Here is a 22,301-nt window from a genome sequence, read left to right on the forward strand (position 1 = left end):
GGGCGCTCCCTCCTATACAGAGCACAGCACTGCCTGGGAAGATTTCCTAGTTACAGGGAGTATTAGGAAAGGCTGCCAAATCTTAATCAAATTTGTTCATTAGTCTGCAAGAGACTTTTCAGTTTGCTTGTCCCTCCAAGCATGACAACAAACCTCTGAAAGATATTTCAAAGACATTTTGTTGGGAGCTCTAGCAGGGCTTGCTGCTCTGCCCTGAGCAGGGCTCCTCCTCCAGCCGCCACAGCTCCTGCTCCTCGTGGCATTCGCTGATGGAGAAAATTCAGCTCAGCTGAGTCAGCACCCAGAACTGAATTAACCCCAGGGGAAAGGAGGACAGGGGCTTGAAGGAGAGAGGGAAGGTCATTCCAGTCTGGCATCTTCCACTGATAAACAAAAAGGCATAACCCTGCGATCAGGTACTTTCTCCCTGCTGCTACTCACTGCAACGGCAAGCCGTGCTGGGCTGTTTGGTACATCCATTCTCAGCCCCAACTTACCATTTATTACTCACTAAGTATGTTTTTAATGGTGGAAATCAAACTTCTTGTACGTGTCAGTTCACAATACTGCAAGGCACCACTGCTTCACAATTTCCAAGAGTGACACTGGAAGAAATTATTCACATCCAAGTGCACCAGAGAAAACAAACAACTCCACAATGACAACTAAATCCACAAACCGCAAACTCCAGAATTTTGTCTGAGGTTTTACTGACATCAATTATGAAAGAGCAAACTTAGTAAGTGGTGCTTATGTCTCCCTTAACAGTGATACCAAGTGTCCTTCAGCCAGGCTCCAGCTGGCAGAAGGAGGAACGGTGGGGATTGCTGACGTGCTGCGTGGAGGAGGGACCCCCCGGGGTGGCCCGGTACTTCTCACATGGACACTGTGCTTCAGTGACTTTGTATTTATGTACCTATTTGCCTCTAGATAGTTTTAGACAAAACAGGCCAGTTCTGAGAAAAAAACCTAAAAACAACTATCCTGCATATCACAGATAACCTCAATGTTTTCCTTGACAAGGTTTCGCTCTCATCTGCTGCAGGAGTTTGACTCTGGCAGATGCAACCTTGCTGTCACACAAGTGTCTTCTCGTATCAAAATCTGCTCAAATTCAGCGATGTTATAATTCACTGAGAACACCCCCAAACCACTCTGTAGTTTGAACCCTCTTGCTGGCTGAAGACTCAGGTAACTCCCCGTGCTGGCCAGGCTCCGTGGCCCATCTCTTGGTGCTTCCCGGGCTGCAGCCACCTCATCCAGGTTCCTGTGCAGATGGAGCTGGGCAAACCAAGACCCACACGAGTTGTAGGTGGCAGAAACCAGACTTCTCCTCTCCTGACCCTGCACCAGCCTTGCCCGAGCGCTCACCGCCGTGGTGCCAGGTTGGCCAACCAAACCCTGCTCAAAGGCAGTCCTAAGCTGTAGTAACACGCAGAAGCCATAGCGCTGAAACTACGCTTGGCAAAGGCATGCTAGAGTCAACAACACGTTAAAAAGCGTATTTTTAAAATTAATTTGTCACCAGAAACCAGGTATTTGCCATTGCTGGGTGAAGGACCCAGAAAACAAGACCATGTGGTGTTCAGATAAAAGTGAAGTCAGAGGGAACAAGACTCCTAACAAATAAGCGGTGGTGGTTTTTCAGAATAAACAGTAAAAATGAGATGATCTGTGCCCAAACTGACACTCAAAAAAAAAAGCTTCAGCTCCTTGTTATAAAAGGGGAGAACACTTTTCCTATAGATCTTAAAAGTTATGGAAAATATAACTCATTATGTTTGTCTTGTACAAGCAGAGTGAGCCATAAAAAACTCACTAATGAGGAAATTTATAATTCTGCCTCCAACAGCCAAGTTTAAATACTGTGACGCAAATAAAGCATGTGGGGCCATCCACGCAGCCGTGGAGTAGGCACAGTCTCCTGAAAGGCAATTCATCCCGATTTTTTGGTATCAGCAGCCACTCATAACAAGTTGTTTAAACAAGAACCCTGGTGTCTGAGGAGACTCTTAACATATTTTATCCTTAACCTCTTTCTTCTATACATGCTGCCCCTCTCTCGGTGGTTACTAACAGCAGGGGAGTTACTACTAGAAGAAATGTAATGTGAAATCAAGTAGATGATGCAATGGTTTTAAGAATGATATCTTTTTTCCACAAAATAGCACACAGCTATCTTATCAATCGTACAAAAGACCAAAGCTGTCCTCCAAGGCTCAATGTTAATGTTTAAATAGACTGCCTATTATTTCTTTAAAAACTTCCCTGTTTGAACAGTGAGTCTCTCTCCAAGATTTCCTATATATCACTAACACAGCTCAAGAGAACAACAAGGAACCTTCAAGCACATCTTTCAGGCCCAGCCCACTGCACTGCATCCACAGAAAACCATCATCCACTAAACCACAAGGTTCTGATGACAAAGCTTTTCCTCTGGTTATCTTTCCTCTAGGGAGATTTTCTCTCATGAGAAGGAGGTTAAGGAATGGAGCACTTCCCCTTCATATCACAAGGATGTACAGAACCTCCCTTCAAATGATTTAAAAAAAAAAAAAATAAAAATGATGGAGAGTTTGGTTGATTGCTACTGAAAACCCCGGGCATCTTTTGAGAAAGACCAAGGAACAAGACAACCCAAACTCAAGTGTTTTAACCAAGCTTTGCAGATGCTAAGGAGGGCTCTTCCTCAAAAGCAGCAACAAAGTGGGGGCAAAAGCTGCTGAAGTCTGTTTGAAAACAATAGGAAAGGACAGCGGAGGTGACGCTCGCCTTCACGCTTCTGAATGAAGCAACAGAGTCACGCAGAAAGGAAAGGCAGAGCGACACGAACTGCCACGCCACTCCTTCGAGCTGTACTAGCCGAACGTAAAAAGGAGGACTGCAAACCCACATATTGAAAATGCTTCATTATTTTACCCTTGAACCCATTACTCAAAATGCAATGATACCTACTGCACAGGATGACTGTGAGAATTCAGTAATCTGCCTGCACGGATATCCCAAAGCAGTCAAACGACAGGATCACAGAGCAATGTAGGGCTGGAAGGGACCTCAGAGGTCACCAGCCCAAGCCATCACTCAAAGCAGGTCCCAGCAGATCAGGTAGCTTACAGTCATGGCCAGCGTAACTTCCAAATATAAGGAAAAACTTCTTCAGTGTGCGGGAGGTCAAACACTGGAGGAGGCCCAAGGAGATCGCCACCCTTGGAGACACTCAGACCTGGAAAGGACACACATGGCCCTGGAGCAACTTGATCTACTTACACGTGGTTTTGAGTTGGGGGTTAAACTGGAGACCTCCAGAGCTCTGTTCCAGTCCAAGTGACTCTGTGTTACAGCTCTGTAGTGGAGGATGCCCACACTGTACGCAATTAATCATATGTCTTCTTGGAGCCAAGTCCCGATTATGAGTAACTATATATAGTTCTCCTAACCATAAGGAGGAAAAAAAACCACCCCACTCTCCTCCAAAAAAAGAAAAACAAACCTCTCTTGCCATCCTGTGACTTGCAGTCTAGAGACTATCCGCTTGTCCAACAGCTTTTTAGCCCATGTAATCACTTAACATCAGTACAGCAGAACGAGGTAGATTGGAAGGGATGTCTGGAGGTCATTTAGCCCAATCCCCCACTCAAATTATACCAGATTGCTTGGGATCTCCAAGGGTGGAGATTCCACATCTTGGGTCGTCTTCTCCAATATTTCATTAGCCTCATGGTTAAAAAAAAAAAAAAAAAAATCACAATTAACAAATTCCTGGCACAAGATATTTTACCGCTTCACTGTAAAATGCTCACAAGTCACCCAGCACCATTTGCTTTCATCTGCTGCTGCTGGTTCCGTTTGATGACCCATATTCTTATACTGAACAAACTGAACACACTTCTCTTGTTCACAACTTTCATGTCATTGATGACTTTATAGACAGTAATCACAACTACCTCCCTCTCCAAGTCCTCTCTCTTCCAGGTTAAAGAGTATTAGTTTATAACTCTCTGATACGATGCTTTTATTTATCATACTTCTCATTCGGTTACAACCTTTCTGAGGCAGAGTTCAACATGTAATAATGGATTTATAAATCGATATAGTTTTTTCTAGTTTGTTCTCTCTTCCATTCTGAATTCCTAGAACTCCATTTGGTGAAGCAAAGCCACACAAAAGCATCCTTATGATATCTATAAAATCCTTACGACATCTATAAAATCCTTACAACAATAGCATTATTGCTCCTCCTCTACAAGCACAGAAACAAAACCATCGGGGTTACAGCTCGTGCGGGGTGACATTGAGCTGGAACCCATGAGGAGAGCAAACACAGCCCTTCAGTCTTTCAGATTCCTTCACCACCAGTTTTGCTGTAACAGCTCTCTCGTAAAAGCTGTTACTGTGTGTGAAAAAAACAGGCACTAAATCTGAAGAGCTTTACTGTTTGTGTTTGCTTCCCTGAAGCAGTAAAATTAGGAAAAAGTACTTATAGAAACATATAAAAACATATCCATCAGTATCTTTTTCAAGTTAAAGCACGTTACTGCATTGTTTTATAAATCACGGAACACAGAATAAAAGCCTACGTGCATGTATTTCTCAAATACCATGCAGCAAATTATTGAAGACTAAGCACTCCCCAAAATACATTCTCCACGTCAAAAGGAACCGGTGAAGACTCCAGTTACCACATATCTGAGTCTCATCTCAAAAGGCCAAAAGCAGGTATTTCTATTTTCTGGTACTGTGGTAAGCAAAAGCTAAAGTGAAGATAAAGCATTTCACCTGCCGTGCCCCCAGTCACTGCTGCAGGCTGGTTCATTTACGTGCTCCAAAATGGAAGGGGCCTTGCAACTACATTCAAAGGTGCCTGTGAACGAGGCCGGGCACTCATCTTCCATATCCCCAGCAAGGGATATTCGGCAGGCTAAGCTGAACTAAAACATCATTCAATGAAACAGCTCCATAATTCTCATAGGGATTAGAGTCATCAACTGAAAATCCATTAAGAGAAATAGATTAAGCAATAAGGCAATGACCATCCTTACTCTCCCTCTTAAACATAAACCAACCTCAGAAACAAAACCAGACCATGTTAAATACTGCTTTTGCCAGAAATGCTGCAGAGGCATGAACTCTTTCTTGTTCATCCATCACCAGCCAGATGAAGCTGCTTCATCATAGAAATCATCATCAAATAAAGCCTTTTTGTTTGAGGCTGTTAAGACAAAAGTATCTACAAATAAACAAATCTCATTTTAAGCAGAAACACAACCCTTATCTGCTTTTTCCTGGCCAGAAAAGCCTAAATAAAATGTCCCCTGCTTGACCAAAATACAGAATAGCTCAGCATTTTATTTGGCACTGAATGCAACTCAACCAATGTGTACATTTTTACTTGTTATCAAGAATCAAGGAATCAATCAGATGCCCTCTTTGCCTGTATCTTGTGGACCTAGGTTGATTTTTTAAGACTCTATTTTTCACCCAGGAAGGGAAATCCTAAATCAAACTTGTTCTTCCAGAACAACCTAAACCACTTGCCATGTTTACCTAACATGGCATGAACTGAAATCAAATAGTTATTTAGAGTAATTAACACACTTTGTTTGACTGTAATACTGTGCTAAAAATTTGATGCTGGATATAAAAAAGCTAACAAAATTCCCTTTTCATTGATAAAAGTGGAAGCACATTCATAAAACCAACAAAAAGCTCTATTTTCTGTCAATTCTCCTGACAAACCAAAGTGAGAGAGACAAGCACACCTCCCAGTCAGACTAAAAATACCAGCAAAACCACAACATTAGCAGAAACTGTCTTAGAAAGGATATCAAGTGGGGAGCAGTGAAGAAATGCTGCCTGTATTCGTATTTCAGTCTGTACCTAAAGCTGGTCTGAATGCTGATGAAACCTCCAGAGCATTTCCAGGCAGGCACTCGAGCTTGGGCAGTGCTTGGACCAGGTATTTTTGGTATCTGAAGACATAAAACTGCAATTCCACACTGTTCAACAGGTTAAAAACAATTACAAGCACAATCCTATCTCTGAACACTTAAGCACAAAGGTAAAATATTACCAGTGATCCAGCTAATCCAACATGAACTTTTTGCATGTCCTCTCAAACCAACAAGCCACAGATAAGCCAGTCTGAGGGGTCTTCCTAACCCTTATCAGCTGATATATCACTGGCCTTGGACTTGAAGCACAACATTCTACGTGCCTTTATGCTAGATGCACACCTTGAAGACCCATCCATAGAAATTCCCATTCTTTAAGCCCTGCCACACTTGGCCCCTCAAGCTTGCAGCAGGAACTTCCAGGGATGAGCAGTGCAGTGCCACAAACACCCCTGCACAAAACTGGTGTGTGCTGCCCTCAACCCCTCTTCTGCTATGGAACATCTCCTTGCTCTTCTCACCTCTCTCCCCAGAGGAGGTGGAAGAGAAAAGCTCACGCATCTGCTGTAAACCACTGTTTTGAAGGTAGTCATAGAATCATAGAACCATTCAGGTTGGAAAAGCCCCTCGGGATCATCGAGTCCAACCCTCAGCCCTACACTAGAAAGTTCTCCCCTACACCACATCCCCCAGCATCTCATCCAAATGACCCTTAAACACATCCAGGGATGGTGACTCCACCCCCTCCCTGGGCAGCCTATTCCACTCTCTGACCACTCTTTCTGCGAAACATTTTTTCCTCATGTCCAGTCTGAACCTCCCCTGTTGCAGTTTAAAGCCGTTCCCTCTTGTTCTGTCACTAATGACCTGTGAGAAGAGACCAGCACCAACCTCTCTACAATGTCCTTTCAGGGAGCTGTAGAGAGTGATGAGGTCTCCCCTCAGACTTCTCTTCCTCAAACTGAACAGTCCCAGCTCCCTCAATCTCTCCTCACAGGATTTATTCTCCAGGCCCTTCCCCAGCTTCGTTGCCCTCCTCTGCACTCGCTCCAGCCCCTCGAGATCTCTCTCGTACTGAGGTGCCCAAAACTGGACACAACCCTCCAGGTGTGGCCTCACCAGTGCAGAGCACAGGGGGACTATCACCTCCCTACTTCTGCTGGTCACACTATTTCTAATCCAAGCCAGGATGCCGTGGGCTTTCTTGGCCACCTGGGCACACTGCTGGCTCATGTTCAGCTGATTGTCAATTAGAACCCCCAGATCCTTCTCCACACAGCTCCAGCCACACCTCCCCAAGCCTGTAGCCATGCAGGGGGTTGTTGTGGCCCAAGTGCAGGACCTGGCACTTGGCCTTGTTGAAGCTCATCCCGTTAACATTGGCCACCGATCCAATCTATCCAAGTGTCTCTGTAGAGCCTCCCTATCCTCATGCAGATCGACACTCCCGCTTAACTTGGTGTCATCTGCAAATTTACTGATGATACACTCTATGTCCTTATAAAGATGTTGAACAGAAATGGTCCCAACACTGAGCCCTGGGGAACACCCCTTGTGACCGGCCACCAGCTGGATTGAGCTCCACTGGCCACCACTCTCTGGGACCGTCCATCCAGCCAGTGCTTGACCCAGCAGACCGTTTGCTCATCCAGGCCATGGGCAGCCAGTTTTTCTATGAGAATTAACAGAGTTAGTCTACCAGGCATGAAGAAAGTTGATTCCTGCCTCGATCAGGTTTTATTGTCCTAGTCTCATTTTGATTTTTGCCAAAAATGAAAGAGTAGAAGAATCCCAATCCTTCTCCTATTGAGTTTCATGTCAAAAATCAACATGCGTGCTGTCCATACAGTGACACACAAGATGGCAGTTTCACTAGCGAGTGGGCTTTCCATTCCCGTGTAGTACTACCTGAGATAAAGACATATCCTGGGATCTATTTCCCAGTTTATCAAGTGTGAAATAAGGTTAAAGATTTCACCAGGAAACCCTATGTGTTTTCACAGAAGTCAGAAACAACTTTAGCTTCAAGATACAAGATACAGAGGGTGCCACAGAAAAATCAGTAAGATGATATTATAATTACACTGAATGTTGTTTTCAGCAGTTCTGTTACTCATATCTGCAGAAGAGATATTACACTGGCAACCAGAACTAAAATGAAAACACGGTCCTGTATTTAACATGCAAGATACACAGTCATAACAGAAACCTGCAAACTCCACCTTGTTCATTGACCTATCAAGCACGTGTATTCCACTAAAAATTGGGAAAATATTTTATTGCCTTAACCTTAAAGGAACTAAAAATAAAAACTTTAACAGTGCAAGTTCAAACAGTACGTTGCTCCCCAAAGCCTGGAGTTGCAGACTGGAAAGGAGCCATCCAGTCTCCAAAAACTTCCTTGTCTGTCATTGACCCATTTCATATTGTAGATTCTGATCGATGCTACATGAGATTCATTTGGATTCAGAAAGAGAGGAAGAGGAGTATCTATTTAAAATACAGGGAGGGGAAACACTTCAAAGAAGCATGTCCTCTACACGACTACAGCCAGTGGTTTTGGCGACTGTCGACAAAGCGCAGAGGGTGTTACAGACCAGGGAACCCACCTGATTTATGTAATGATTACGATACTTTCAGCACCAACTTTAGACTCAGCCCCTGAGAGATGACGATGTTTGTTTTATATTTAAGGCCAAACATGCGTACACCAGGAATTTTCACTGAACTATCCACAGCCCACATCAGACACTGCTTTATCGTGGGTGCCTTCATTTTCTCCTCTTTCCCACAGCCCAAGATCCTTTAGTTCTCTTCTTTCTCATTAAAAGCATGAGTTCATCTGGCAAGGAGCCACCATCCACACCACTAACATTACTTGAACAAGTATCATTAGTTATTATGAGGTAGCTGGGATGATATTTCCTAATCCCGTAATTAACTTTAATCTGTGTAAACCTGAGGCAATAGGCTATCACAGCCTAAGTCAGTCATGTTGGAAGTCTCAGATTCTGTATTTATCTAGACCATAAAGTGTTCTGCTGCAAAAAGCCCTGCTCGGGATTCAGAAGTTACGTTGGATCGCACACCTTGTGTATGGATTTATAAAGAAATGAGAGTCAGAAAACCAAGACAATTTTTCTAACGCATACACTAAGATGCTGAGTATCAGAGAGGTGACCGTCCCGGCCGAGCGTGAGCCAGAGCCTGGAATTCCTGGTATTTCCGAGCAGAAAATATTTCAAGTTGGAGGAAATTCAATGAGAAAAGGCAGAAGGTGAAGGCAGTGCTGAATGACACCGCTTATCCAAGTGATACCATTGGAGGTGGCATATTAGGTACGTGCAATAAATCACACACAGCTTATACACAACACGAACATGAATCAAATCTGTTGTTCGGTGCAGGAAACAATGCGACCACTTGTTTCGGTGAGAATCTGCTGTTGAAATAAGGGACCAGAACAAGTTCTGCAGCTCAGCTCTGATCAGGACTAATCTGCAGCCAGGATCTCCTTGCTTAAAATACCAGTCATGGGTACGTGAGAGATTTGAAGAGGTATGTCTTTTTGACAGTTTTTAGAATAAAATTAAACTAAATGTGCCATCACACTAACACTCAGCTACCTGCAAGAAATAAATATTTTATGTACAATTCTAGGTCATCTTAAGAAAAACAGAAATAGCAGATGTTTAGCAAAAAAACCCACAACCCTGGCAGAAGGAAGCCTGGCAACCAATGAAGTCTACTTTTGGCAGAAATTCCGAGAGATGCCATTCAAATTATTAGAATCAGGTTGGACAATTCTTTCAAGAATTCTTAGGATGAAAAAATGTGCAAGTGACAGAAGTTGTTGCCCCAAATGTGAGCACTAAATTCAGAATGAACAGATAGACTAAGCAGAAAAATAGAGGAATTAACAAAGAGAAGGAAAAAACATATTTCTGTCAGATAAAATAGATATGTTGGCTGTTTTGGACACATTGCCTTGTGACTGGAAGGGCACCTGCAAGGTGAATGCCAAGACTGAAGCAGGAGAAGTTGATAAGGATAGAATGGGTAATTTAGCCATGAATAAAATGCAAAGGACAGATTTAGAATCAGTTCCATACTTACAGCCAAGACTGCTTGCTTGGTTATTTTTATTATAACAACCGCCTCTCTGCTTATTAACAGGGGAGAGGAAGCAAAAGCTCATCACAAAGTTTGAAAGCATTTCAGAAACATCTGATGAATTTTCGTCTGTTTTCTCTTGCATTCCAGAAATTCTTTCTAAACTCCACATACATAAAGCAAAGCATAAACTCCACATACGTAAAGCAAAGGAAACGTTTTATTGCATCTACTGCTATGTTTTCTTCCAGGAGAGAATAAACCCAGAGTTTATTTCTTACCAACGCATTGTATGCAACAGAACAAAACCAACCTAACCTAACCAGCTGTTAATTTTGGGGAAGAGAGTAAAAGAAGTTACAACTCTATTGTATTCTTGTCCAGGAAAGCCCATGAGCTGTCTGCTCACTCAGTTATTACTGTATCAGTTCACACTCAGACCTATGGTTATAAGGACCGTAAACTAGCTTTTAGAATAAAGATTGCAAGAGCACAGAATTTTAAACCCAAGTGCTTAAAAAGAAAGCTTGGTAATCCGAATTAGCCATCTGCAAAAAGCAACCCAACCAGAAGGCTCTGCGCCTGCCTGGCTTTCAGTGACCTTTACATGACTGATGCTCAACCCCTCCGGGGAAAACATGTCGATGCACTTTAGATTATGTTTTAAATATTTTTCGGATTTCAAGATCCCACAGATCTGTGTTTTGAAACGGTTGCCTCTTCAGCTCAACAGAATTGGCCAGCCTACCCAAACCCGGTTTCCTCGTTGTCCAAAATACGAACCTCCTTGCTAATTAGCCTCATAAACTTCAGTCGCAGAGCAGATGCCAGCAAACCCCACCACCCCAGAAATCCTGACCTGAAAGGTGTGCACAAAAACAGTACTTTTTTTTCCTGTTCCACATCTGTTGCCAACATCCCTTTTACTCATGTCATGTTTAAGTTGTCAAGAAGTCTGACGACCCTTTTGTGTTTAAATACAAAATTGAGTACAGGTAAACATTGCAGCTGCACAGGTCCTGCTTGTGCCCAGGAAAACACATCTCCAGGCATCCCCTCCGGCCGCGGCTCGCTCGCTGCATCGCTCTGGCGACTCTCAGCAGGAATGCTGATGACTCCTGCCTGCATGAAAGGACTTGACATCTCTGTTCAGGCTCCGAAGGACCCACGTCTGCAATCTGTGACGCACTGCCACCAAAACTGACACTACTTCATCTCACGGCTGACAGAGTTATTTAAAATCTGTGCACCAAGTAGACCGTAAGGAACAAGGTAACACTGAGATAACGGGAAGGAAAGAAGAGAAGACATGTTGGCACTTCGGAGCGGGGAGGTTTGTATTGGCAAAACCTCGTTCTACAGATCTCTGACCACGAGTCTTGGAAATTGAAGCATCCTAGATAACTTATTAGAGAAAATTAAAACTTTAGAGACAAAATATGATTCTGCTGAAAGTGATTACTGACAGCTGGAAGAAGGACCGGTGATGAGAGCCTGGCGCTGGCAGGCAGGAGCCGACTGACCGACCATTGGGTGTCACTCACACACCGCAGAACCAGCGAAGGTAACTCCAATCTGGCAGTTATCACAGCACACCACCTTGCCCAGAGACTGCCTTTCCACGCTCATTGCTGTGGAGAGCTCAGCTTATCAACCCCAATAAAGCATTTTGGAGCTCTACCTGAGCAGCGCATCCCTCTACCCACCTGCATGTTACTCTCCCCTCTCACACCAGGGTATTATAATTTCAAGTTCTATATTAGTCCTCTGAAGGTTCAGCAAACCAGCTGGCTACAGCCATCGGATGCAAAAATTCTCATGCAAGTCTTTTGTCTTTATTCCCTGACATATTTTCTTTCCTCTTCCCATGCCAAGCTCTCGTTAACACGGGTGACAGACAAAGCACACAGACCATCCTCGCACCTAAAATCTGGGAAAAAAGCGGGTTTATTCCTGGCTGAAGCTGGCAAGGGCGACAGAGATGTTGTTCCAGAATGAAGAACAAAGATTAACTACTCTTCTCACAGATTTTAAATCCGGGAAGACTGACCTCATACATCACAGCACTATCAAAACAACAAAACACCACTAAAATAAAACAAGCTGCTATTGACACTTAGCAATGGGAAAGGCTCCATTGTGACTGGGGTTTTGGGAAAGAGGTTACAGAAAGTAGTGGGGAAATTCCACTTGGAATTTCAGCACTGAAAACAGTTAGGAAGAGCTTAACTACATAAATCGTTCTACCCATTCACTCTTGCTGGCCCCCTGAAAGAGAAATACCAAAAGGTGCTAAAAAGCTTAACAGAAAAGCACAGTCCGCAGATCTTTTCCACACAGATTGAAAGGTTTTAACTTTGATAATGCCCTCACTCTAACAATACAGCTCAAAAATCAGAAGGGTACCTATGCTCGTAAGAGGGACTGGCAAGAGGGTACTGAAGAGACACCTATTACCAGCAAGGATACTACAGATTTCAAAATCTGTTAGTCAGGTTTAGGATCCCAGCAAGGAATTCATGGCTGGTGCTGCAACAGATGCTGTGGAACCAGCCAGGCAATTACTTTTTCACATTTTTCCTTCATTTCCATCTATCCAAAAATACATCCTTTGTTCTAACTACCGGAACCCGAACCATGTTGGTCTTTCCAGGTGTACCGAGCCACCCACCCTCTGCCTGCAGCCTGTAAAGTCACTTAGCTGCTTCCTAGCTACGGTCTGCTTGCTCCCCAAGGGAGGTAAAAATTAGCAACATACCATCACGTGGTAAGTCTCCTTGCTTGGGAGAGGGAGAGCTCTGCACATCGCTGACCTCAATTCCTTTTCTTTCCAGTGGAGCAGTTTTGCTGGATTCCATCGCGGTGCATTTGCTTTTCGGAGAATCAACCCCAGCAGCTCCATCGGTGGCATTTCTCTTCTCCCTCTTCACCGCCGCCTCCTCCCTCTCTTTGTCCTGGCCGCTGATTTCAGGGATTTGCTCCAGCTTGCTGTGGTACAAGCTCGGGCTGCCCAGCTCTTTCTTGACCAAGTTGCTGCCGCTGTTCCACTCCTCTCTCTTCTTGGCAGCCGGCTCCTCTTCCAGGAGGGACGGATGCTCCTTCACCACCAGGCTGGGCAGCCCCGCGTGGCTCTGCTCAGGACCCAAGCTGCAGACAGATGTTTGCTCTTCTGACACGGTCATTGACCTTTTCATCGGAGCGCCCGGCTTTCTGGCTGTGGGGCTCGAGCACTGGGTCAGGCTGCTACTAGGAGAGAGCAGACCAGTAGCGACGTCTTCTCTAAGCACCGGCTCAGGGTATTTATCAGCCAGGTTAAGGGTTAGGGGCACTGACAAGTGAGAGCACTCTGACATTGCACGCCTCATTGCCTTCCTTTGGTGGGCAGCCCTGTTCAGAAAATTGCCGTCGTCCACACAGCCCAGCTTGTCTTCCATCTCTTCCTCCATTTCAGTGGTATTATTAAAGTAACTACTTTTGGAGTCATCTTGTGCGAGCTCTATGGTGGTAGTCGGAGGTTCTGGCTTAGATGCCGTTGGGGAAGAAGAAAATCCACTCTGCACATAGTTGTCATTAACCACCCCAATTACACAATAGCTGGGGGCTCCATCTTTTTTCACAGTTGCTTCTTTAGACCCCGAATCATTAGGCAGGACAGGGTGGAAATTTGGATTCCAGACACTGATTTCCTGTTCCTTCATGTATTTGCTGGGATCGCTCTCCGACACAGACAGATTGGGCACGTTTGGGTCTGGCTGGCATTTGGTCTCCATTCCAGCCTTACCGGCTGCTTTCTCCTGATCGGTGATGGCTTCATTTTTACCCAGCCCGGGACCGGGTTTTTCAGCTCCTGCCTGTCCCACGTGAAAATCCGTAGTCTTAGGGTTTGCAAAGTTCCCTTCTGCAGAAGGAAACGTTTCAGAAATCAAAGACCAGCTCTCAAGGTGACCTGCAGCTGCCTGGTATTTTTTGCCTTGCACCTCAATTTCTCTTTTGTCTTTCTGAGCTATTTTTAGCTCTTTGTCTAGTTTTCCTTCAAAGAAGCAGAGCTTGTCCTCATCCGTGAAACCAGCATTCTTAACGAGCCCATCATTCATCGGTCCCCCTGAGTTTACATTCAAGCCAATCTCATTAAGCTTCCCCTCAGTCCTCTGCCATTCGAATTCAGTTTTGCCGAAGTCTTTCGGGGACTCCATGCAGTGGAAGGCTTCCGAGAAGCTCTCCGTGTTCTTGTTTTTGCACAGCTGGCTGTATTCGGAGAGCGATGCGGGCTGCTTGTTCGAGAGAGACATCTCCGATCGCTTTGCTTCCTCCCGTGGCTGTAACACCAGCTCCGAGCGAGCTGAGCTCGCAGGCTGCTGGCGCCGGTGACGACACACCATGCCCCCTGTATTCATGACAAAACTCCTTCCTCCCCACCCCCTGCCTGCTGCACGCCTTCATTTACTGGATTCAGCCACTAGTTCAAACGAAAACGGCAGGTTTTATTCTTTTGTAAAATAATAAAATAAAATAAAATCAAGAGGAATACACTTCTGTAACAGAAATACCCATCTCTGGCTAGACACTAGTGGAGGTTTAATCACTTTAGTGAAATGATTTTTCTGTGAGCAGCATTTCTTTGATAGTTACACCGTTTGGGAAATATTGCCATCTCCTTTTTCTCTGTTCAACCTTATTATGGTCAATCATTTATAAGTATTAAGTCCTGCTGATGAACCACTCTTAAGAATACCTAGGAACTAAGGTCAGCGATTTTCCTCCCCTTAAACAAGAACAAAACAAGCCCAGCCCTAAACATTACAGCAGAGAATGACCTCTTTCAGCACAAAGGCTTTGTTTTCAGTGAATTTTAATATGTTCTTCTGGAGTCAACAGTGATCACAAGTGTTGCTGTAATGAGGATTACACGATTCACAAACCACATCGCTCACACAAGCAAGTGGACAAAGCTGCAAAGGATGAAATGGGACAAGTTAGGAGAGATTTTGTAGTCCTAAATACCGTAAACTTGATTTTTAAATACTTTTTTTAAAAAAATGTGAACGTATCTTACAATATTTTCGAGCTGTGTTTTTTCTATTGCACTTAATTTACACCTAGCATCGCACATCTTGCACTGATCTATTCAAACCCAGTCTCAGTACGTATGAAGTGCACTACTCGGCCATCCTGCAAAGCCTCTCTATCCAGCATCCTTGACAAGGCTTTTCTAACGGCCATTCCAGATTTTTGGGAATCAGACACTGTTTCCCTGGTTAAACTGGGAGCCTACCCAAGAGGGCTGAAGATCGCTTCTAGCCACTCAGCCACCAGTATATGGATTGCTACTATTGCATTAGCACCAAACTGCAGAGCTGTCCTTTTTCCTTAAGTGCCTGGTACAGCTTAATCCTTGACTAAGGCAAATTTTCTTCTTTGAACCAGGGTTACAATACTTCACAGACATGGACTGTTACAGACATCAATCCACTTCAGTCCAGGAGAAAATTTTGTCCTTATAGCTGATGCAATAAAAGGACTCCCTGCTATAGTTTAACTGAGCATAAATGTATTTTTACACCCAGAGACTGCAAGCTACACTACGCCCCCTGAATTTAACCTGCTGCTGAGAAATGCTACAATCCACACATTTATCTACTTGTATTTAAGCTTTGGATTTAAGACACTGCTATATTTAAAAACAATGACTAAGGAACTGTAAGTTATATGAATCTTTCATGACACCCTCTAATTAACCAGAATAGTTCCACCCACAAGCTTCACTTCTCCAAAGGCCTCAACATTTTTTCTGTACTTTAAAATATTCATAGGTATCTTGCTAGTGGAAAAATGGGACCTGAGCTCAAGGCTTGCATTCTCTGTCATAACTGATGTAGGACTGATGTTTGCAAGCACTTGCTCACTCAAAGTATTTAGTGTGCTCCCCAAAACAGCAGACCTTGAAGTCATCTAATCCCACATAATTACTGTTATTCCTCTATTGCTCTGTCAATTACAAACCAAGATTTTTGCAGCAAATCTCAATCCATTAGAAGTCACTTAATGCACATCACCAGGAGCAAGGGCAAGTTTGTAAAGCTACCTGAAACCACCTAGTAGGTCTTTATTTGATTTTATTCTTTTTTTAAATGCAAACAGCTACCACTTATAATAGAGGAGTAAACCCATATTGATTTAGGGGCTGGTACTTCAGAGTCCAGTGTCACGGAAGAGATGTGCATCACTGGAAAGAAAAGCCTGACTCATAATGTCAATATACAGCCAGAAACAATCACCACTGCTGTTTAATTTAATAATTTTTTTTTTAATGTAGGAAATGAACCATATTCAATACCTGGGATACTCAGAGGCAGGAGAATGCTTAGCTATGAAAAATCTCTAAACTCATCTAATATTTAGTCTCTCAGGACATTAATGGAGGTAATGTAGAGTTCATACACTGAGAGCTTTTCAACAGCTTCATCCTGCCCATAGCATGTGGTTTCCAGATACCCATTCTCATTTCCAGTGCCCCAGCCTCTACCTTCTCCTAAATGCAATTTTTCCTTGAAATTTATTAACATTCTGCCTCTGAAGTTACGCCATCATCGTTACACTAAGCGTTCAGCAAGACCAGAAATCACCAACGTTCACAACTGATGACCAGCAGTCCTGACACTGGAGCTTTAGTGCCAGTTCTTCCTTTAGAATCCTTCTTAGAATCCTTAAATTTTCTAAAGAATTATAAGAGAAACTACTCAATGAAGAGAAGGAGGAAAGGGTGGGAGGCTGTTCAGAAAACAGGAGTTGGACAGATTTTCAAACACAACTCAAGTGAGGAAGGGCCCATGCTAAAGAGGAGTTGGGTTAGGAGAGTAAGTCAGAGATTTCCTAAAGGAAGCCCATCCACTGCTTTTACCCTTAGTTCAACTTTGAGGAAGATTTCATACTCTTCAAATATCAAATCTGGGGTTTCACAATCCTTTTGCCTCTCCACTATCTTTCTTTGTGAGACTGTGTCAGATAATGGCAGGGGAATAGTTATAAGCACTTGCGCGTCCAGCTTCTGGATGTGGAGATTCACCCACTGCCTGGAGCTTCTCGCAACCTCCCAGCGGCAAGACTTTCACAGGGAGGAAGGTTATAGTTTGCCTCTTCACATCCTCTTATCATCATTAAATCCTGTCTTTTCTTACAGGTACAGTTAACACAAATAAGCCTGTCAGGGAAGCTGAGCACATACAGCACATACTTCAGTACCGACACTAAACACATCTGCAATCATTTATCTGAGCTGCTTAGCTGTATTTTGATGCTCATATTGTACCTCAGAACATGAGCGCTTTCCAAGGGAAGACATACCCATGTGCTGAAGAAACTGCAAAGGGTCCCTACCCACTTCACTGGGCTTTCCCAGGTGAAACACAGCTGCCCAGGCTGAGATGGTGCCAGTGACCAGAGCAGACCAAGATCACTACATCAGCACGTCACCACTTAATACCCAATCTGCAAGCTTCCAGCCTCAGCAGATGAATCAGCCTAGTGTTTCTATTTTTGTTTCACTCCCGAAGCTATTACTTATCCCTTCTAATGGCTTTGCTTTTTTTTTTTTTTTTTTTTAAATCTAACACAATCGTTTCTGTGCAGTCCTTTGCACTGGTTTCTAAGGCAACATCACTTTTCAGGATGATGAGCTACTCCTTGCCAGCATCGTCAACTAATGTGATCTCTGATTAAGTGTTATTACCAATAACAGCCAGCAATCAGACTGACCAGAACCGTCAAGGACACACTCTGTCTATAAAAGCCAAGACCATAAAACTGCAATTTACACACTCAAGTCATCTGTATGTTCACACACACACACCCCCCTTGTGCTGCTCAGCCAAACGCTCTCTGTAAAACAAGCAGCAACACACGAAGCCTGAAGTCTGACACTACCCGCTGAACTCGCATGCTTCATTTCTTCTCACAGTCTGGAAGCAGCCAGGCTAAAGGGGAAAATGGTGAACTGGAATATTCAGTGTTCTGGCCATCATAACTCCGCACTACAAGCTTAACATTTAAAAGGTGGGGAGCCATTCAATATTTAAACACAGTCTTGTGTTTTATAGGACAGGACATTGACAGATCAAATCCCACTTACTTTCAAATTTACATATAATACATTAAAAATCCTAGTGATCAGCCAAAACCAGAATTAAGAGTGTTTCCAACTCAAAATATTACCAGTTGTTGTAAGAGTAGTTGATAGAGGAAACCAAAAAGAGGCAAAGCAAAGTCAACTGAATGATACACAAGCAGTGAACTAGCAACATCAGCAAGGAAAGGTGAGGCTTGAAATTCAGATATCCCCTGAAAGTTAAACAGCACCACTAAGGAAATGTGTTTAACATTCTTAATCTGGCAGAATTTACAAGCAGAAGTATATTTGTTTTGCTCCCAGCTTTTCTTGAAAATCAGAGTGTCAAGGATGAGCAGTAATATAAAATAAAGGAAGGAAACAAAGCTGAGGAAGTCCTAGCCAAAGACTAGGGGGTGCCAGCTTAAAATAAGAGTTGCTGCATGAGACTGTCCGGCTAGAGAAAAAGCCAGTATTGACAGAACACAGTACAAAACCAACTATTAAAAAACAGATGGGCATATGAAGTCAGTTATAACCGCTTTGAGCAACCCTTAAAAGAACATGTTCAGAGCTGTGCACTGATCCAACAGAAGACAAACAGGCCTCTAAACACGGCAAGCTACAGATCTGCAAAAATGTCCTCTCAGCTCAACTCACCTTTTCATTACTGACAGAACTGATACCTCAACGAAACTCTCTCTTAAAGTAGAATCAAATACAAACCCACAAGTGCAAAGATTTAGGGGGAAAGCAGATAATAGCAAAGTTCTCTTGCTGCTTCATAAATACGTTTAATACTGACATGAGAATTGACTGGGGACATCATTTGGTTTTCACTTCTCTCACACACCTAACTGGGATAATTAACAGGTCTTAATTAATGAACAGGCCGCAATATGATGTTATTCTGACTGTTTCAAAAGCATTATTAAAGTAGCACTGCTATTATGAGGTCCTTGTCCACGACTGCATTTGCAGGATGATTTCAGGTAAGATGGATGGATACAGTCCACCGCCCCGTCGCGTTCATGTAGCTGATTAGCTCATATTAGACAAACCCAATCGCAGTTCGAGGTCCCACAGGAGAATTACAGACATGATATGAATGAAAGGTTACCGTGGAAATGCTAAACCAACTTAACATTAGAATGACACCAGTATAATGGAAACCAGTCAGGAAAAGAAAATATTTAGTGAGAAGGCTTCACTGTGACTGTAAAAGAAAAGCAAACACTGTAATTAAGTGGGGATGGCATTTCTTGCTTTTAAATGTATCTTATTTACACACAAGGGATTTAGAGCTGTCATATTGAGAAATATGTACTGTATTACATACGGCAATTGTGCCAATGGGCTGCAAAGACAGCTTGTCATCAGCTCCGCCGAAAGGACGGGCGCTGGAAGGATGCCCACAGAAGGCAGCAGCAGAGATTGCGATGGAAGCTTTTGAGGAAAGAGGGAAACTAAGCGTCAGATGACCGCTTCAACAGGCCCCTCCAATCCATGTTGGGGAGAATAATTCAGAAGCATAACTGTCTAGACCACAACGTCGTTATGCAATAAGCTCTTTATTCTGCCAGCACCGAAGCCCACAGCATTAAGTGCTGGAGCATCACTACAATAGACATACACAAAGATGCCCCTTTCCTGAAGAGCTTACTCAAATCAGAAAACCTAAGAAGATACAAAACCCAAAACACTGAAACAAATTTATTTCTTTTTTAAAAAAGGACTATTCTTTAAAGGCAGATTGGAGGAAAAAAAATAAATCTTTTGAAAGTCTCAGTGTTGAAATACAGCTTGAGGAGTAAAGGGAAAAGGGACGGCTGAAATCCACGCTGGATGACTGAAAACCTTCCATCATTTCCTCCCTTAACCATTCCTCAACATCAGATCCCCAGCCCTGCTTCAGCCAGGACACCTGCTCGGAAGTACAGGTTTTAGAACACTGCTTTTTTATACATAATTCCCAATTTTAGTCTTAATTCCATACAAGAGGTAACATAAAGGCTCAGTCACATTTTAAAGGCCGATAATGTCTGAGGTGTTTTGGTTATCATCTCAGCTGCCTCCTGACATTAAAAGGTATAAAATAATTTTCCAGAAGAATCTGGGGCAGTTCTTACAATGGCAACAGCAAAAAAGAGAAGCTGAAATAAATCCAAAAGATAGATAAGGGATTAAATTCAAATTACATGAACAGTCTTACATCCAATGTTTTCTAACTTTAAGCTGCAAAGTCAAAATTAGAAAAAAAAAATTACAGAAGTTTGCAGGCCTAGTTTATAAAAGATACATACAACTTTCGTCAGTGAGAGAAATCTGCAGCATCACAGTTGCCATGACTCCCAAGGGAGCTGTATTGCAAAGCTCGTACCTATTTTAGCAGTACATGCTGAGGAGCTGATGCATTCAGGAAAGCCGTCCTGTTATTCTAGAACACACAGTGTAAGACACGGGGGCCTGGCTAAAGAGATTTTAGTTACTAAACTTTAGCAGAAGATCCTCCAAAATATCTACATGCCTTATTCTGATAGATCACTGACTGCCAACAGGGGAAAGAAAAATAGCTTATATGGGCAGATACTAGGTGTTGCGAAGTCCGAGCTCACAGTCCAGCCTGACAGATACAGATGAAGTGTTGGCCAAGTTCTAGTGACAGGTTAAAATATAAAACCTTTGAGCAGTCAATTGTTATCTTAATGGGAGGATGAACAGGCACGAGGAGGGTACGTACAGTCCGTGGCCCCATCAGCTTACTGAGAATCTGGACTCAAATAACGATCTCCTGGATCCCTGCAGCTCCTTCCTCTGTCCAGTGAACAAGGACACTCATGTTCACGGTCTCGAATTTTGACCCAGCGCTGAGGGATCTGGTGGAGTTGGGAACGGTCAGGGTGAGGTTCATGGTTGGGCTGGAGGAGCTTCAAGGGCTTTTCCAACCCAGAGGACTCTGTGATTCTGTGAATCTCAACACCTCTCCCTTCACTGATTTCTGCTTTTAACTTGTGTTCAGCTGATGCATGAATCCACTGTTTCACCCTCGAATCCAGCCTAAGGCACTTCCACACCAGTTGTGCCAACTTAGGGATTCAGTCTGGGTTTTGCTGGCGTTTTGCGACTCACTGAACAGTTGCTTTTTTATGAGTTGGGCAGTGGATGGAAAAAGAGACAAGATTCGGTAACATATCTGGATGGCAAAGTAAATCTGCTTCCCTGCTCCTCCGCTGCTAAGAGCTCGGCTTAGGCTTTGTCACTCAGCCCAGATGTTGTGCGGTCACCATGAGACTGCCCGAAGCCATGCCAGGGGCTGGGGCTGCTGCCAGCGCTCCTCAGCAGCCCGGCACCTGACAGCATTTGGATTTAAACTGCTGTAGGAACATGTCAACCAACATCTCCAAAACAAGCTCAGTCATTCAGAGCTTCTCTTACAAAAAACACCCCTGACTCTATGAAGTGCTGAAAGGATGAAAGCAACTGAATATTATTAAAGTCCTGTGCAAACTTAGGTCAGGCCAACTTACGGATGCAAACTACGTACCAATTTACTCACACACTGAGGTGCTACTCTGAGCCAGGAATCCGTCAACTCCGGATTTACCTGTGTAAAACATTCAGGAAGAGCTTTTCTTTTTTGCTTGGATCTGCTACTAAAATTCTGCTCCCTTGAATACAGCAGTTAGCAAAGGAAAATAAAGACTTCTAGCAGACAATTGAAAGGCTTTAAAGAAATGTTTTTTAAAAAGATGCTGCCTTTAGCTTCCCCTTTATTTTGTAGCACCATGCACCAAAGAACATTACTTCTGCAGGCACAAGTTCATGCAGAGAACACCACTTTCACTAAAATAGAAGTACTTCAGGTTATGCAACACTCATTAAAATTACAAAACCTCTCAAAAACCTGACCAGCATGTTAAGGCGCACTTGAGCTCTGTTTGTTAAGTTAGTGGCTGCATCATGCAAACTGGCAGCAAGGAACTCCACAGAAACAGGAACAGGAACAAACTTCCATGCCTGATGACAAGGCAAAAACTAAGAGTGCCTAAGGGCAGGGATAAACTTCCCCAGCCCATCTCAGCAGACTGGAATTCACAGAGAAGATGCCAATTCTTTCGGAGGAAGGTTTAGAATGAACAGAAGTACAAGAATGTTTTTTATTTAATCTTTATCCATACTACATTCTCCATTTCAAA

The 22,301-nt window shown here is 43.4% G+C and overlaps 1 protein-coding gene across 15 annotated transcripts in view; it reads right to left on the reverse strand.

Annotated features, from left to right (window-relative positions):
- MAP4 (microtubule associated protein 4) overlaps positions 1 to 22,301 on the reverse strand; it is a 165,284-nt gene that overhangs the window by 24,842 nt on the left and 118,141 nt on the right. The window lies entirely within an intron of this gene.

This window comes from Strix uralensis, chromosome 1, assembly GCF_047716275.1.
Source record: "Strix uralensis isolate ZFMK-TIS-50842 chromosome 1, bStrUra1, whole genome shotgun sequence".
Classification (NCBI taxonomy): Eukaryota; Metazoa; Chordata; class Aves; order Strigiformes; family Strigidae; genus Strix; species Strix uralensis.